Source organism: Xenopus laevis, chromosome 5S (assembly GCF_017654675.1).
Source record: "Xenopus laevis strain J_2021 chromosome 5S, Xenopus_laevis_v10.1, whole genome shotgun sequence".
NCBI classification, from domain to species: Eukaryota; Metazoa; Chordata; class Amphibia; order Anura; family Pipidae; genus Xenopus; species Xenopus laevis.
Window position 1 is genome coordinate 119,159,225 of NC_054380.1, and position 18,688 is coordinate 119,177,912.

At 39.9% G+C, this 18,688-nt stretch overlaps 1 long non-coding RNA gene across 1 annotated transcript; it reads right to left on the bottom strand.

Moving 5' to 3' along the window:
- Positions 1 to 12,149: 12,149 nt before the first annotated feature.
- On the bottom strand, positions 12,150 to 14,681 carry LOC108717594. Its single transcript, XR_001935869.2, has 3 exons — positions 14,181 to 14,681; positions 13,596 to 13,693; positions 12,150 to 12,475 (listed from the first exon to the last, which is right to left on the bottom strand). It is a non-coding gene; the product is annotated as an uncharacterized LOC108717594 (long non-coding RNA).
- Between the last annotated feature and the right edge of the window lie 4,007 nt (positions 14,682 to 18,688).

Consider the following 18,688-nt stretch of genomic DNA (forward strand, 5'->3'; position numbering starts at 1 on the left):
GAATAAATTCGCCCATCACTACTGCCGAGACGTATCTTTGCATTTTGATGAATTAGCATATGCGTTTTGAATTAACGTCTGACGAAGTGGTGCAAAGTGTGGCGGAGCCTTCAGAGACGGAAATTCACCTTTTAGTCAATTTACCCCATAGATTCCATTTTAATCAAATAATTCAAATTTATAAATAATATTTCTTGAAGGCAAGACAAACCTGTTGGGTTTATTTAATGTTGAAATTATTTCTTAGACGACAGGTATGGGGTAAGGTATGGAGATTCAAATTATGGACAACCTCAGGTCTTGAACCATGTGGATAACAGGTCACATACCTGTATATTCCACAGAAATACAGTGTTTGTTGCCATATTTGCCACACACTGACAGGAATCAGCCTTTGGCCACATTAACACACAAATATAAAATAAATTATATAATAATTATAACATATACTTTTCTTGTGTCTGTCTATCCAGCAAACAAAATATTCACTGCAAGGAATTATCTTATTTTATACAAGATGTTTTCCCATTATGTAGGAGTTTATAGAGACTTAATTGACATATCTTTATCAGCATATTGTATGTGTACTAAAACCCATTATATTCTAAATACCTGATGCCTACTTTTTAAAATGCATAATTCTGCATATTACAGAGAGGAGCTACAGTCTTACCTTTTTGTACCAAGAAGAAGAGGGGTATTCTCAAATATTTCTTCAAATCTTAGGGGTAGGATGTAGACATTATTATAAAATGAAAGTGACGGAAAATTGTTCTGTATTTGTCTCTCATCTTCCATTGTAGTTATGTTGGTTAAACCTTTCATGAAGAACATTATTGGCCTGTCAGGGTACACATGGGCTGCTGACACAAGACTAAGGAAGATGGACGATTGTGGTTTGTAGTCTCCAGAAAGATGATTCCATTTCCTCTACTTAGAATTTCTCCTGGATTCAGTGTCACAGTCCTCTTGGTAGTAATTAAATTGTCAGCTCCCCAACTTATGTTGTAGTTGTGATTTATGGCCCTAAAATTCGAAAGTTCTATGATGGCAGCTATGGAAATAATGTTTTGTTTGATAGAGGTATTGAAGAGAAAAGCTGACACTGTAATGATCAGCACAAAAGTCACAATTTTTAGAGCTTTTAACATTGTATTGTACCTGCCAAGAAAAACAAATGACAAAATGAAAACATAACACCTAAACAAATTTAGATACATTTTTGTCAATACGAGAAAAACATTTTTTAAAGAAATCAAGTTAAATTAAACAAAAAAGGGGCAAAAAAGGAGTAGATGGAGTGTGTTTGTGCTTATATGAAATATAAGACAATATGCTGTTTTTGGAAATTATAAGGGTCAGGGCACACAGGCAGATTCGGGGAGATTAGTCAACCGGCGACAAATCTTCTCTTCTTTGGGGCGACTAATCTCCCCGAATTGCCTCCCCTGCCTTCCCACGGTTAAAATGTAAATCGCAGGCAGGATGGCACTCGGATCGATTCGTTTTCCGAAGTTGCATGAAGTTTCCTCGTGAGGCAACTTCGGGCAACTTCGGAAAATGAATTGCTCTGAGTGCCATCCCACCGGCGATTTACATTTTAACTTGGGCCCATTTGAGCTAAAATCTAAAGGTGAGTGAAAAATTATGGCAGATCCCAAATGAGACAAATGACACTTATTGGTCATATTCTAAGTATATACTGTTTTTAAGTGATTAATGACTAAGCTGGAGAAATGTCTCACTTTTATGACTACTGTTCTCAAATATCTTTATGGAACATGCCCAGCTGAAGAGAGTAATGTGCTGACTTTCTTAAATAAAAAGGACATGCAGTTGGTGCACGGTACACCTAATAATTACTCAATTGTTATTAATGATTATGACGGATGTACAGTATTTCAGAATTCTCAGGGAAAAACTATTACATTTTTCTTATCCACTCCAAAAATGGGAGGTGAGATATGCCATAGGCAATGTTAAGAATTTTCTTTAGAAAGAAGTGACAATTAGTAAGCTAGTTGTGCTTCTAAACCCTATTTTTAAGCATCTGCTGTTGATTAGACTCATAGTGTATGATAAATTTTGAAAAATCTCATTTGAATTTTTAAAAAAACTCGAATCTCATTTGAATTTTTTTTTTTAAAAAAAAAAACTCTAGTCGAATTTGACAGTTTTGGCAATAAAAAAAACGTGAAAATTCTAATCTGAAATTCTAATTAAAAAAATGCGAATTTTCACTTCAACCCTTGATAAATCTGTCCCATAAAGTTATAAAAATATGAAGATAATTACTAACTAACTAATGTCATTTCAATTGTGTTTGAACATTTGTTGAACATTTCTCTGTTATTATTACATGACTTGTGGTGGTTTTAGATGTCCTATAAGAATTTACACCACCTTGTACACCTGGTACCTTGCTGTGCTGAAAAGGAGAATATATAGAATAGGAGATAATTCTTTATGGTTTAGTTATAAGACCATTAATGATGGGCAAATCTGTGCTTTTCTGCTTCGCCAAAAGTGAAATGTACAGTGTGAATCCTATTTTTTGGCTCTGGGAATATAGCAGGGTAACAATGGCTTATATACTTTTTTAAAAAAACTGTTCTAATGCATGTATATTTAAGCCTGTAAACATTTCAGAAAGTCCTACACAGTTACCATAAACTGGTTCACAGCAGTTATCTGTCCCTTGTCCTTAAACGAGTTATCCAGAAAACTCCAAATTACGGGAAGCCCATTTAAGCTCCTACTCCTACTAGACCTCCTACTAAGTTTCATTCTTTAGCTTCTTTTCAAACTGTTTTTATTTTCAACAGAGAAACAGAAATTAAACAAATGACAGGTAGTTACTAGGTTGAGCAAAAAGATCGGCCTTTCTGATATTGAGGCATGGCTTATATTTCTGAAACCTGTAAGCTAAGGAGGAAGGGGAAACTAAGGGGTAGATTTATCAAGGGTCGCACTGAAAATTTGAATTTGAAATTCAAATTTTTGATTTTTTTTTATGGTTATAACTGTCAAATTCGACTAGGGAGTTATTCAAATTTGATTTGAGTTTTTTTTAAAAAAATCACATTAAATTTTTGAGATTTATCATACTCTGGCCCTAAGAACTCAAATTTGACTATTCGCCACATAAAACCTGTCGAATTACTGTTTAAGTCAATGGGAAAGGTCCAGGGATCAATTTTGAGTTGTTTGCAGCCTTCCTGACCTTCAAGTTTTTTTCTGAGAAAAAGCTCGAATCGAGTTTTTAAAATTCAAATCGAATTTGATTCCAATTCGATTATAGTTTTTGGGTCGACTCCGTTCATCCGAGTTTAAAAAATACAATTTTTTCAATAAATTTCGATTGGTCAAACTTCAAATTTATGGGAGTTTAGGGGAGTTTTGAAATGCTCACATGAGTTTGAAATTCGACCTTTGATAAATGTGCCTCTAAATTTTGGGTCACAAAGGGGGTCTTGATAACAAAATGTCTATAACTTTAACTGTAAAGGGTCCAGAATTACATTCTTAATTAAATTTGATTCTGGTCAAGCCAAGGAATGGGTGTAATTGGGCATATCAAAAGTCCACTGCACTGTGCTAGAGTGACACTAAGGGGCAGATTTATCAAGGATCAAAGTGAAAATTCGAAGTAAAAAAATAGAATTTTGAGCTATTTTTGTGTACTCCGACTTTCGAATAGGCCAAAATTCGATTCGAATTTGAAAAAAATGTGACTTTTCGAATATCGAAATGTATCATTTATAGTGATGGGCGAATTTGCGTAGCTTCGCCCAAAAAACGGCGAAAAATTTACAAATTTGCCCATCACTAATCATTTAGTGTCTCTTTAAAACTTTGACTTCGACCATTTGCCATCTAAAACCTGCCGAATTGATGTTTTAGCCTAGGGGGACCTCCTACAACCCATTTGGAGTCATTTGGTGGACTTTGAAAAATCAAAGTTTTTTTGGGCAAATACTTTGTTTCAAATTCGATTGAATGCGATAAAAACTTCTATTCGAACGATTCGAAAACAGCTTATTCACCCGAAGTTAAAAACTTTTTTAAAATAAATTTATTTTTATTCAAATTTTGAAGTTATGGGAGTTTAAAAAAACTCCCATTACTTCGAAATTCGACCCTTGATAAATCTGCCCTTAAAAACACTTAGCTATAAAGGTATCAGTGATGATCCCATCCCAAGAAAGACCCATTTTGTGGTACAAGCCACAATGATCTCTTAAACAGTTGTTAGTGAGCAATCCAACCAGAACTAGTGTAGACTTCTCATTATTTTAAGACTGAACATTTGTAAAACCTGCATTAGAACTGATTTACATATAGCCCTCTTCTGCGACTGCATGAGATCTTGGACGCATTTAGTTGCGTGTGGCGCTACAGGAGTCCTATGCCTCCGCTATATATGGGAGAGCAGGTTCACTTTAATATGGCGTGCCTCCACCCAAGGTCAGGACAGGCTGAACTGTAAAACCTCTACCCGGGAACTTCTCTGATGCACAATACATATACACAGTGGAACGGTTGATGTGTTTATTTGGCAGGACACTATACCTTAAATTGCAGTGATACAGGCAGCCTGCCAGCCAGGAGCAACTTCACTCAAATAACACAGCTAATGATCTCTGAATTGCTGAAGGGAATCCCCACTTATGTGGCAGTTGCTTCAAAGTCCTGAGAAGGACTCCCTTTGGTTTTCCCCGTGCCCTGAGAAGAGCTTTGCTCTTCAGAGCCCTGACAAGGACCCCCTTTCCTTCCGCACCCTAAAGAGAAAAAAGTTATAATATTGCTTTAATAAAACTTTTAAAATTATTTTAAAAAGGTTCACTCACATTTTCATTGTCCTTTATACACATATCCATAAAAAGGCTGTTTTGCGCAGGTTGCCCAGTTGTTTCCGTAGTGGGAGTTGAAGAGCCGGCTTCCCCTTCTCCCTCGTGGCTATTCTCCTGCAAACTGCCGTTCCGTCCCCACTGCCTGACGCGTTTCGCTGGTCCAATCAGCTTCCTCAGAGGCATGGGGATGTGCGTTGCATGTTTTCCTTAAGAATCCGATCGCGGCTCGTTGCTATAGTTGCCCTTAAAGCAATATTACACGATACAAGTCTCTTTTATATATGAGGGGACAAGAAGTGACGGAGGAGAAACGGAGCGTGGATATCTTTACGGGCAGACTAATAATCGGGGTCTTGTAAGTAGGCATTGCAACAGGTTTTCGGTGGAAGGATCTACATGCACACTGAGAAAATTTAAAAGGCACCTGAGAAGGGGTTTAAGCACAACATAGAAGCATGTGAAACACCTGAGTTAAAAGGGAAGTAACACAGTATAACTATTTCCCCAAAACAGCACGCGGTGTTGAACTATAAATTTACAAAAATACTACACTATATTTTTCTGTTTTCTCTCTCTTTCTTTTTTCCTGGTGTTTATTTGTCTCCGATGCCAGAGGCGCTGCACCCTAAAGAGAGCACGCTTTTCTGCCACTGGGGTTTCCTACTAAGTTTCACACACACAAACTCTGGGAGTATGTACACTTGTACTCTGCTGATTCTATCTCCCAGCAGCACTTCCTTTCTCCCAGCAGCACTTTCTCTCTCTTCCTTCCTGTCAGCTCACAGAGGATGGGGCTCCTCCCCCTGCTTGCACAGAAACCATACAGAGGAGAGACAAGTGTACACAACTCTCCTACATTCTCTCCCTGCTTAAAAATGGTCACCTCCTGGCTGACATAAAATAAACATAACCAAAGTAATGCAATAACTTGAAACTTACAAAATCATCTGGGCCTGCTTTAGATCACAGTGCCCATTAACATAGATACTAGCTGAAAATGAACTGCATGCAACATGCTCAACAGTATACTTACCTAGGCACATTATATAAACCAAGTCAGTAACAGTATAGTCCTGGTGGTGCAAACAATGGCAGCATATTTACCAAATTGGACACCGCCCCCACCCAGGCATGGTAAAGTCCAGCATGTGCTGCATAAGAAGGATTTCCCAGTGTATCATAAGTCAGTATAGGCCGGGCCTGCCGAACCCTTGCACCCCTCCTCACCTCACTCTGGGGTAGTCCTCTAGATGAATCCTCATTAGAAGAATTTCCATCATTCAGCAATGACCTCTGGAGAGTCTCAGTCCTTAGTACAAACTCTGGGGATGCAGGATTCAAATTATCCCTGTAATTTGTCCATATGTTCTCACACTCAAAAAAACACAATTTAAAAAATACGAGTGGTTCAAAAAGAATTTGTTTTACTTTTATGCAGATTTTTTTTTTTTTTTACATGAACAATGCCATAAGGCAAATGGCATAATTTATACAGCATTAAAACCAATATACAATATCAACCACCCATTGATTATACATGGCAAGCAAGACATCAACAAGGAGCGGATACACCTACCAGCAAAATGAGAATGGCCCCATGCCATGTATAATCAATGGGTGGAATCCCAGGCAGCTTGCTCACCACATCAAACAGTTCAGGTCTCCAGCGGTCAGCCAGTTTATGCTTCCCAGGCAATCCTAAATTCAGTAACTCAGTAACACTTGATCACCTGGAAACAACCCTCTGTACTTTACTTTAAGATCAAACCTTCTTTTGATATTGGCATTCAACTTGCTAACATTCTCTTCAGCTAAGTGGTAGGCAGTAGCCAAGCTTTCTTTCAACCGGGAAACATACTGAAAGTGGTCCAGATGTCTCATTCCATCTGTAGATACACATAACTGAATATCATGGGGCAACCGTGGCTCCCTCCCAAACATCAAGAAGTATGGAGAGAAACCAGTGCTATCATGCCATGTACTGTTATAGGCATGCACCATAGCCTCCTCCTTCAGTTCTGCTCTTTTCAATGTTCAACAGTTGCAAAAGCTCTTTAATGAGCTGGCTCTCAAAGTCTCTGCCTTGATCAGAATGTAGTCTTTTTGGCAAACCATAGTGAATGAACAATTTCTCCCATAGTACTTTGGCTACTGTAGAGGCTTTTTGGTCCTTGGTGGGGAAAGCTTGAGCATACCTGGTAAAGTGATCTGTGACTACCAACACATTGCCGATGCCCCTTGAATCGTTCTCAAATACAAAGAATTGGTCTTGGACCAATCCATAAGTCTTCTCCACTCCAAGATGTCCATGGTGATCATGCAGACTCCTTAACACCATGATCCTGAACTTATGGGGCAACACTAATTGCCACCTCCCAGGGTGATTATGATATTGTATCACCCGGTATAACAGTCCTTGTTCCACACAGAACTTCACCCAGTCACGCTGGAAAAATTCATCCCCTCCTGGCAAACTCTTCTTGAGCAAAGCAGGATTTCTGTTATTAACAGCTCTCCACAGGGGCCCTATCACAGGATCAGTTTTCTGGCTTTGAACCATGTCCTTATGACTGATGAACTTAGAGTCTTCACCCACTAGGTCAACTGGATAAAAGTACATAAGTGGTACAGACTCCGGCCCTCCACCAACAGAATCCACAACTCTCAATTCAGAAAAGGCCACATTGTCATCCACTACAGCAGCTGTAGCACATTAGGCCTTCATACCTGGGCTAGGTATCTCCTCGCACTCCCCATCATCTTCCAGGGCAGGCAGGCCCAGTCGTCCAGAGAGGGCATTGGCTCTGATATTCTTAGGCCCTGGTTTGTACTTGAGGGTGAAAGAGTAGTTTGACAGTGCCGCTAACCACCGGTGTCCTGTGGCATCAAGTTTAGCAGTAGTCAAAATATATGTAAGAGGATTATTATCTGTTCTTGCTTAAAACTCTACTCCATGCAAGAAGTCATGCAACTTGCCTGCAAGGGCCCACTTGAGAGCCAAGAATTCCAGTTTATGTACAGGATAATTCTTTTCACTGGGTGTCAGACTCCTACTAATATAGGCCACTGGCCGCAGTCCTTCTGGGTATTTCTGGTGAAGGACACCTCCCAATCCTTCATTATTGGCATCAACATGGAGGATATATGGCCTGTAAGGGTCAGCATAAGCCAATACAGGAGCTTCTGTCAGCATTTTCTTTAACAGAACAAAGCCTCCTCACAGGCTGAACCCCGTCTATCACCAAAAGGGGTTTTAGCAGCTCTTTTTGTCTCATCGCCATGCACATTAGCAAGCCTCAGCAATTCATTTAAAGGGTGAGCCACTCTTGAATATCCCTCTACAAACCGCCTGTAGTAACCACAAACCCGAGAAATGATCTCAGCTCACTGACATTTTGGGGTTTGGGCCAGGTTGCCAACACTTCTATCTTGGCAGGATCCATTCCTATCCCTTCTGCAGAGACCACATGGCCTACATAGGTTACTGAGGAGTGGCAAAACTTAAATTTGTCGATTGACAGTTCCAGTACTTCAACTATTAACCGGTCAATCACATTCATCAATCGCTGCTCGTGCTCCTCTAGAGTAGTTCCAAACACAGTGATATCATTCAGATACACCAGGCACTCTTGGGACGACATGTCCCCCACCACCTTCTCCATAAGTCTTTGAAAGGTAGCTGGGACCCCAAAAATACCTTGGGGCATCCTGGTAAACTGATAAAATCCTAAGGGGCATATAAATGCAGTCTTGTCCTGATCCTCAGGTGCCATAGGCACCTGATAATAACCAGAGCGTAGGTCCATAACAGTGAACCATTTGCTACCATTAAGGGCTTCCAGAGTCTCGGTCCTTAGGAGGGACTCTCCTCGGCTGTTCCTAAATGGAGTGGGGTTGGATAAGCGGATGGTGTGCTGTGTACTCTTAGCACACCCTACATCCATTTCATCTGTTGAAAAGACTTGTCTACGTGACAGTTAACCATTACTCAGCCTCTGCTTCCACTCCTCAGAAACAGGGGAATCCCCAAAATCAAATGGCAAGTTTGACACAGAAGCAGATATGAGAGTGGACTGAACATCAACAAAGTCATAAATGTCATGGACAGTATGCCAACTCCTGTTTAAGTCGGATTACCACAGCATATGGAGAAAGATTTTGAACAGTCACTTGAACAAGTAGGGGTATTTTCTTTCCCCGCTCCTTCCTCTCCGGAACAACTTGCCATCCATTTAGGGCCACAGCCTCTGGGGGACTTTCAACCAGCACACATCTGTAGCCTTGCATAATCTCTGGTTTAACATCAGTTAGCGCTCTCACAGTCCTAATGGAGCCCAGAGGGAGCTCAACAGTTTGGCCAGCAACATGGCGTAACAATCCATACTTGTAGGTAACTGTAAAGCTGTTGCATGCAATCTTTGAACTGTTATCAGTGTTTATAGAGGCTCCTTTCCCAGTCACTGAAGGGTGTAAAGTAGCCTGGACTTCACTGACGTTTGTTCCCAGAATTATGGGAACAGGCTTAGGATCTCCAGGCAGTAGGCCTCCTCCTGATTAGTTAGGAAACTAACTTGTGTTAATTAGAAGCCCATTAAGTGGGCCATTTATTTTTATAACTGTTGCAAGTTAAAATAAACTGCCAAAAAGAGACTATACTCTTATGAGGGATCCCGTTCCCAGCCTCAAAACTATAGGCCAGTTAGTCTGACGTCTGTGGTAGGAAAGCTTTTTGAAGGGTTAATAAAGGATAAGATACTGGACTTCATAGCAAATCATAATACTATGAATGTGCTCCAGCATGGTTTTATGTGTAATAGATCTTGCCAGACTATCTTAATTTCTTTTTATGAGAAGGTGAGCAGGGACCTCGATTCTGGGATGGCAGTGGATGTGATTTACTTAGACTTTGCTAAAGCAATTGATACAGTGCCACACAGAAGGTTACTGGTTAAATTAAGGAATGTTGGCCTGGAACATAGTATTTGTACCTGGATAGAGAACTGGCTAAAAGATAGACTACAAAGAGTGGTGGTAAATGGAACCTTTTCTAATTGGACCAGTGTTGTTAGTGGAGTACCACAGGGCTCTGTACTAGGTCCCTTGCTATTTTTTATTCTATTCCTTCACTCGAACTTAGTGAATGGGCCCCTAAATGTAGATTTTGGAAAAACTGTAAAAAATAAAAAATTGAAAGTAATTGAAAAGAAGTCTTTATTTCTGGTGAACAATCTGGAAACAACTGAACTGAAAAAAAAGTGTTTGGAAGGCGAATAACCCATTTAAGTGTAACATAGAATTTAACTTCTTTAGGCAAAATACATTGTGTAATATTACCAACATTCCACTAGATGGAAGCAGTAAACTGCTGTATTCCTGCATTCAATGTAGCTCTGCGTCGCTATAATGTAGAACCCACATTTCACATTTCAGGGACTAGAAAAATGGTTTGAAATCTGGAAAATGTAATATCAGGGAGAAATAATTAAGTGTACACATATATACGCACAGGAATCTGATGACCTGATGATGAGAAGCATTCAAGGGGTTATTAATCTGTAAATTAATTTTTAGTATTATGTAGTAGTTTTCTCAAACAATTTGCAATTGGTTGTCATTGTTTATTATGCGTGGCTTTTGAGTAATTTTTTGGCAGTTTTCCGTTTGCAGTTTTTAACAATCTGGTTGCTAGGGTCTTACCCTAACAACCATGCATTGATTTGAATAAAAGACTGGAATATGAATAGGGGAGAGCCTGAATAGAAAGGTGAATAATAAAAAGCATCAATAAAAATACTCAATAACAACTACTCTTGTAGCCTTGAAGAGTATTCTTTTATGCCGTCAATGACCCCTTTTTTAAAACTTGAAAGAGTCAGAAGGCGGCAAATAATTCAAATACTATATATAGTACTATACTATAGATATATTGGGTCTTGACAAAGGTCTTAGATGGAGACCGAAACGTTGGCCAATTTTTAAAATGTTCTGATATAAGTTTTTATTTTTAACTAAATATCTTTTGTCTAAAGGCTCCTGATGTGCACTCACACATCCAAGATCTGCATTTAACTACATTTTTGTGAGTAGCACTCGGGTCAGTTGTTTTCAGTAATGGTGTGCGGAATTCCTACGAGTTTTTATATATATATATATATATATATATATATATATATATATATATATATATATATATATATATATATATATATATATATAAAGAAAAATATAAGCCAATTGAAAAGTAGTCATTATTTTATTCTACTGAAACCCCTGCTATAGAACACACCCCTTACATTGCAGAGTAAATACTAATTTGACTTCATACCTGGTTAGACTACTAGAAGCTCTCCCATCCTACAAAGGAAACATTTTGTGGGTTATTTGTTAAAAACCGAATTTTTCTCAGCATTTTATTTAAACAACTTCGACCAAACTCCCATCCACAATTTTAGCTGATTTATCAATAAATTAACTCGATAAAATCTGGTGCGAGAAAAGGCTTGATAAAATCGTGAAAAACTCAGAATTGTACCTTTTTTTTATTTATTCGGATTATTGTACGAAACCCAGCGCAAATCATGATATCTTGAATTCTACATGGCAGGTTTGAGATGGAGTATTTTTTTATTTTCACTTTTTGCAGCATCGGGGTATAATAAATCTCGATAGATTCAAGGTTTTTTTTCCCACAAAAGAACGGTGTTTCCCCTTTTAAAACATCCAACTAGAAAGAAATCGGACTTTAGTAAATAACCCCCTAACTGTGCAGTTGGTCCCTACCCCTCATATATACTAGGGGCACTGAAGTTTCTACCACTAGTGGGAGCACTCACAGAGATGTAATTTTTTCAGGCTGGTGGCTCACCTTTAAGTTAAAGGAAAACTATACCCCCCCAAACAATGTAGGTCTCTATAAAAATAAATAGCATAAAACAGCTAATATGTAAAACCCTGCTTCATGTAAATAAACCATTTTCATAATAATATACTTTTCTGGTAGTCTGTGCCATTCGGTAATCATAAACAGAAAACTGCCATTTTAAAAAATAAGAGCTGCCCCCGGGACCGTATGATTCACGGTGCACACAAACATACCAACAAACTATACTTGTTAGGTCACATGAGCCAATTAACAGACAGAGTTCTGTCTTTTGCTCCAACACTTCAAAATAGTGGTTCAAAGCAAGAGATGTAAAAGGGCAATATTTACTTAAATATATATTCCAGTTTGGTAAGATTCTTTAATTTGCCACTTAATATGATATAAACTATCTGTTGCTTAAGTATTCGTTTTGGGGGTATAGTTTTCCTTTAACTTTTAACATGTTATAGAATGTCTAATTCTAAGCAATGTATAGTTTTTGAATTATTTTCCTTCTTCTTCTGACTCTTTCCAGCTTCCAAATGGGGATCACTGGCCCCATTAAACCTCTCCTCAGGGACGCCATCAGGGGGGCACAGGGGGTACTGTACCGGGCCCGGGCCTAAAAGGGGGCCCAGCTGTGCTGCACTTTTCGAAATAGCCCCCTTGACAGCGCCAAAGCCATGCCTCCTCTTCTGAAGTCCTGAACCGCCGAAGTCCCGAATAGTCGAAGTCCCGAACTGCGAAGCTGCGAAAAGACCTGAAGCAAAGAAAAGAGCCAAATTTAAAGTCCCTAAGCCGTAAAAAGAGCCAAAGTCACGAAAAGAGCCAAACTTGAAGTCCTGAAGCCGCGAAGAAAACCCGAAGTCATGAAAGCAGTTGAAGTCCTGAAGTCCCAAGTTCAGTTCTACTAAACACCAATCTGTGTTTTTTATTTTATTAAACCCCCTAGCCACCAATGTATTATTTAAATCATCTATAGGTCCCTGCCACTAATGTTTTTTTAAAAAAATATTCTCTGGAGACCCAATATGTTTTTTTTTAACATGTAAGTGGGGGCCCAGGCGCCAACTTTTTTTTAACTTATGGGGGTGGCTCTGACCACCAATGATTTTTATAAAACATTTATGGGGGGGCCCTGGTGCCAATGTTTTCTTTTTTAACTTATAGGGGGGCCCTGCTCACCAATTTTTTTTCTAACTTGTAGGGGGGCCAATTTTTTTTAAAAAAAAACTTTTAAGGGGGGGCCCTGGCGCCACAGTTTTTTTTTAAATTATTGGGGAGCCCTGACCATCAATGGCTTATAATAACGTGTGTGGGGGGTTGTTACAATTTTTAGCGCTGATGTCTGTGTAGTCTTTTAACTGTGGTGTGCGGTGGACGGAATCTGAAGTGGGGCTTGGTGGCTGAGATGGGTGGGGCCCCAAAAAATTTTTTTTACTGGGCCCCGTGATTTCTAATGGCGGCCCTGCCTCTCCTATTCATATTCCAGTCTCTTATTCAGATCAATGTATGGTTGCATTAAGGCTTGGACAGTAGCAACCAGAATGCTGAAATTGCAAACCAGAGAGCTGCTGAATAAAAAGCTAAATAACTCAAAATCCACAAATAATAAAAAATGAAAACTGAATGCAAATTGTGATATAACTCTCTGCATCATACTAAATTTAACTCAAAGGTGATCAACTCCTTTAATTGTAATCATGATCTGAGCAAGTGCATAGTTTATTATATTTTCATGGCCGCAGTGATAGCTTTGCTCATTAGCACAATCAGGCCTTGTGTTTACATCATTATAACATTGCACTAAACAAACAGATAATGAGTCTGATCGTGTCGCAAGCCAAGGCACAATAAGGAGCCTGGGGAACTGCACTTACACTGAGCAGGTGATGTCTGGAGAGTATTAAAAGCCACGAGTCCTCCTGGGAGTTACAGTTCTGTCACTACAACAGTGTAGTGATCACTCGTTTTCAGACTGGCAAACACAACAGGAAAAAGGCAGGAAAAAAAATCAACAAATAAAGATCAGTTCAATTCAGGCAGTTGTTATCATTCCTAAATCATCATGCTAAACATTAAGTTCCTCTTTACTGCATGGAGGATCATGTATTTATTCCAGCGGGAATTTTGCACATTTTAGGTATATGTATTGTGAATCCAGACCTGGCAGTGAATCACGTAACTGTATGACTAATGATATGCACTATGGCAGCCCCGCAGAGTATCTGTAGTAACTTCACTGCATGTGCCCCTGGGTAATGTTGCTCCGTGTCCATACCCAAAATATCACAAAGAAGTCTCTGTGCCTGTTCTGGGGCCTCCAAAAAAGCAGCACTGCAGGGGCCCTGGCACTGGGTGGAACTGACTCCAGCAGGTGAAGGGTGACAGTTGCAGGGAGGCAGCCGGCTCTGGTTACTGAGCAACATTAGTAGATTAACTATGGAACGTAGCTGGATACTTACTGCTTATTTCACAGGCGGCTGCACTCAGGAAGGCTGCAGCTTGGATTTTACTGTTGTTGACACTGGGTCACATAAAAGGAACAGTCCTCTGTATTATGTGAGGCCTGTGTATTCCTGCTGTATTCTGGAGCCCTCCAGCTTTGTTGCACCAGAGTTTTCCTTCCCTTATGCCTGACAGCCAGGTGGGATCCTTAGTATTGTAGTGCATGAAAAGCTGGGCCGTGATAGGCTGATTATTCCTGCTTGGATTGGTTCCTGTATGGGATGTGGGAACTGCTGTACAAATGACATTAAACTGCCCCCCATTTGTTTTATAAGGAAAATCCATCCAAAAAAACGTTCTTCTCGTAGTTCCCCTATCAATCAAGATAGGAGAACATTACAAGTGTTGCTACCTGATCTGGAAAAAAATACCGGCCTTCCTATATTCTTGCCCTTTTTTTCCTATTAATAACAATGGCATCAAGCATCATTTTGACCAGCCAGGTGGCAACTCTAAACATTACCCAGCCCCCAACCCCACTGGATCTACATAGTGAACAAACCAGTTTACAGCAGGGGGTCTGGCACAATCTCCCCCTCCCCATACTGACAGAGGAAGTCACTATTTAAAGTAACAGGAGCTTATTCCTCCAAAATGCAGCACCATTAGGGCCTGTAACAATACTAGCCAACTGTTGGCAATTTCCATTCCCTTTAAATCTGGGGGAGTGTTTTGCCCCACTCCAGCATAGCTACAAACTCTGTTTGATTAAAACCGTAAAGGGTTGGTTCACCTTCATGTTAACTTCTAGTGTGTTATAAAGTCTCTAATTCTAATTTTCTTTTTTTAGTGTTTTTGAATAATTTGCCTTCTCCTTCTGACTCTTTCCAGTTGCAGATGGGGGGGTCACTGGACCGATCTATAAAACAAATGCTCCATAAGGCTAAAAATTAATTGTTATTGCTACTTTTTATTACTCATATTTCTATTCAGGCCACTTCTTTTCATATTCCAGTCTCTTTTTTAAATCAATGCGTGGTTGCTAGGGGACCAGATTTCCAGATTTCTGAAACTGCAAACTGAAGAGCTGCTGAATAAAAAGCTAAATAACCCCAAATTTGCAACTAATAAAAAATGAAAACCAATTGCAAATTGCCTCATAATATCATTCTCTGCATCATACTAAAAGTTATTTTTTTTGGGTGAAAAACCCCCTATAAACTGTAGATGTCCACAGATGTACTGCTGTATTTAATTCTTTGTGGGGCTGTGTGCTTCTACATGTGGTATGTATGTATATAAATTTTTTTATTTGTAAAGCGCTCCTTCAGGGCAAAGCACTGTACAGCAAAACAATAAATTAGTAGTAACAAACAAGGGGTCATTAGAATAAAAAGTAACAATAAGTGCATTATTAGAAATACAATTCACATAAATAAAAAATATAATTACAATGCAGATTAAGTGCTCAGTGTCAAGGAAACAAAAGGCTAGAGGACCCTACCCCGTAGGGCTTACAGTCTAAATGGGAGGGTAACATACAGACACAATTCAGAGGGGTATTAAGGTGCTGTGGGTTACAGTTTGTTACACTGTTATATAAGTGCCAGTTCCCAGTTCAGGTGTTATCCAGGTGCTCCCAGAGGTAGTCTTTGAGTTTCATTTTAATAACACTGAAGGAGGATTCTCTCCTAAGATTCAGGAATGGCATTCCAAATGTAAGGAGTCGCAAGAGAAAAGGGGTTTGATACGGGAAACAGCAGTAGTAGTGGGGGGTACAACCAAACGGTTGCTCTGAGAGGAGCTGAGGTTTCAGGCAGGAACATATAGAGAAACAAGAGATGAGAGGTAGTTAGGTGCAGAGGAATGAAGGGCTTTGAAGGTTATGAGGAGGAGTTTATAAGTTATTCTTTGTTTTATAGGAAGCCATGATAAGGACTTCAGCAGCGGAGGGGCCTGTACCCTTTTGGATGAGAGGAGGATAATTCTGGCAGCAGTGTTTAATTCAGACTGTAGAGGGGAGAGATGGGAGTTAGGGAGGCCAGTTAGTAGAAGGTTACAGTAATCTAGTCGGGATAGGATGAGAGCATGCATGAGCGTCTTGGCCGTAGCAGGTGAAAGGAAGGGACGGATTTTGGCAATATTGCGTAAGAAAAAGTAACAGGTTTTGACAGTGGTGTTAATATGATCAGAGAAGGAGAGAGAGGAGTCAAAGATTACCCCCAGACAGAGAGCTGAGTTGAAAGGATTAATGAGCATGCCATCAATAGAGATAGTAAATAGGGGAGTAGGACCAGGCTTAGGTGGAAAGATGATTAGTTCAGTTTTTGTTAGGTTGCGTTTGAGGTGGCGCTGGTTCATCCAATTTGAGATAGCCAGGAGGCAGTTAGAGATTTGAGCCTCTGTTTCAGCTGTTAATGAAGGGGTGGATAAATATATTTGGGTATCATCAGCATACAGTTGATAATTAAAGCCAAATGAACGGATGAGATCTCCAAAGACAGAGTGTACAGGGAGAACAACAGCGAACCAAGTACAGAGCCTTGTGGCAACCCCACATTAAGTGGAACTGGAGATCAGGTTTTGTTATCATAGGAGACAGTGAATGATCGGTTAGAAAGTAAGAAGAGAGCCGAGATGCAGCCTGGTTACGGATGCCAAGTGAATAGAGAATATGCATCAGGAGAGAGTGATCAACTGTATCAAATGCAAATGATAGGTCAAGGAGGAGAAGGATGGAGAAGTGACCTTTGGATTTGGCAACCTGAAGATCGTTTGTAACTCTGCACAAAGCAGTCTCAGTAGAGTGACCAGGCTGGAAACCAGATTGCAGAGGGTCCAACAGATCATGGGTGTGTAGAAAGTTAGTAATACAGGAGAACACAATACGCTCTAGGAGTTTAGAGGCAAGTGGTAGAAGGGAGACAGGATGGTAATTTGATAGACAGGATGGGCCAAGCGTGGCCTTTTTAAGAATAGGCTTTACACAGGCCTGTTTGGAAGGAGAAGGGAAGGTTCCAGGTTCCAGCTAGAGAAGAATTGAAGATGTGAGTAAGTAGTGGTGTAAGCTCTGCAACACAGTGTTAGAGCAGAGAAGAAGGCATAGGGTCAAGGGGGAAAGTTGTGAGTGGGGAGGACAAGAGAAGCTTGGAGACTTCAGACATTGTTACCGGAGGGAAGAAATTAAGACATGCAGAAGGGGGCTTAGGAAGGAGGAGCTGGTTTACATTAGTAGAGGTAGGGATCTGATTGTGGATGGACTCTACTTTGTCTTTAAAGAAATCAGCAAAGTCCTGAGGAAAGTGTTTCTGGTTGACTGATACTGTTGATGAGGGATGGAGAAGAGTATTGAACAGAGAAAACAGGAATTGTGGGTTGGCTTTGTGATTATTTATAAGGGTACTGTAGTGATCTTGCTTGGCCTTTGACAAGGCAGAATTGAGGCAGGACAATAGAAGTTTATAGTGAATAAAGTCTGCTTGCGTATGGAATTTCTTCCACATATGTTCAGCAGATCTTGTACAAGAGCGTAAGAATCTGGTTTGTGAATTCAGCCAGGGTTGTGGGTTCAGAGCACTTGTATGCTTAGCCTGTAAAGGGGCAAACGAGCCAATGGTTGAGGATAGTATGTGATTATACTCCCTTACCAGGGTATTAGGATCAGACATTTCCTTAAAGGGGACCCGTCACCTGAAAAAAATATTCCAAATCCTATTTTATCACATTAGTCAAGCAAAATAAACTAATTACACTGTATAAAGTATTTGAATCTTGTTTCCATCAGTCTGGGAATTCATAATTATAGCAAACAGGCAGGAGCCATTTTGTGGACACTGTTATTAAGACAAGCCTTTCATCATCTCAAAATCATCTCAAAATCTTGTTTGTGCAACAAAATGAGGGAACTGATGTTGATTCCAATGCACTGGTTACACAATTAAATGGTAAAGAGAACGGGGGAACGTGGGGAGAGCAGTGACATCTGGTAAGTGTTGAATGGAAAGTGAAAGTAATTGCCTGCCCCGCCTCTATGCCTAGGCATAGAGGAGGGGCAGGCAATATTTGATTGACAGCTGAGATTTTTAAACAAGTTTACAACAGCTATGAATACATTAATAAAAAAAAGAATTTGGATTCCATGTTTAATTTGAAAAGGACTTTTATTATACAGATGTTTATGTCTGGGTGACAGGTCCACTTTAAAGGAAATGAGACTGGACCTGAAAGACTGAGCTAAGGCTGGAAAGTCAATGTCACGTGTATCCCGGACTAAGACAGTGGGGGAAGAAGCAGGTGGGCACAGAGAGTGAGAGATGGAAAATGTAACCAAATTGTGATCTCCTTGTAGCTCTCCTGGCACAATATATAATCCCTGTATGAACCCTGTAAATAAGACACATAAGACTCTGTTTTGTGCCAGTTTCTGACATGTCACATGTATTGGTCAACTTTGTTCTGGCTCAAATGTGCCTCTAGTAACCCCCTTGTTATTAAAAGGAAATTCAGGAGCAAATTTTGAGCTGAA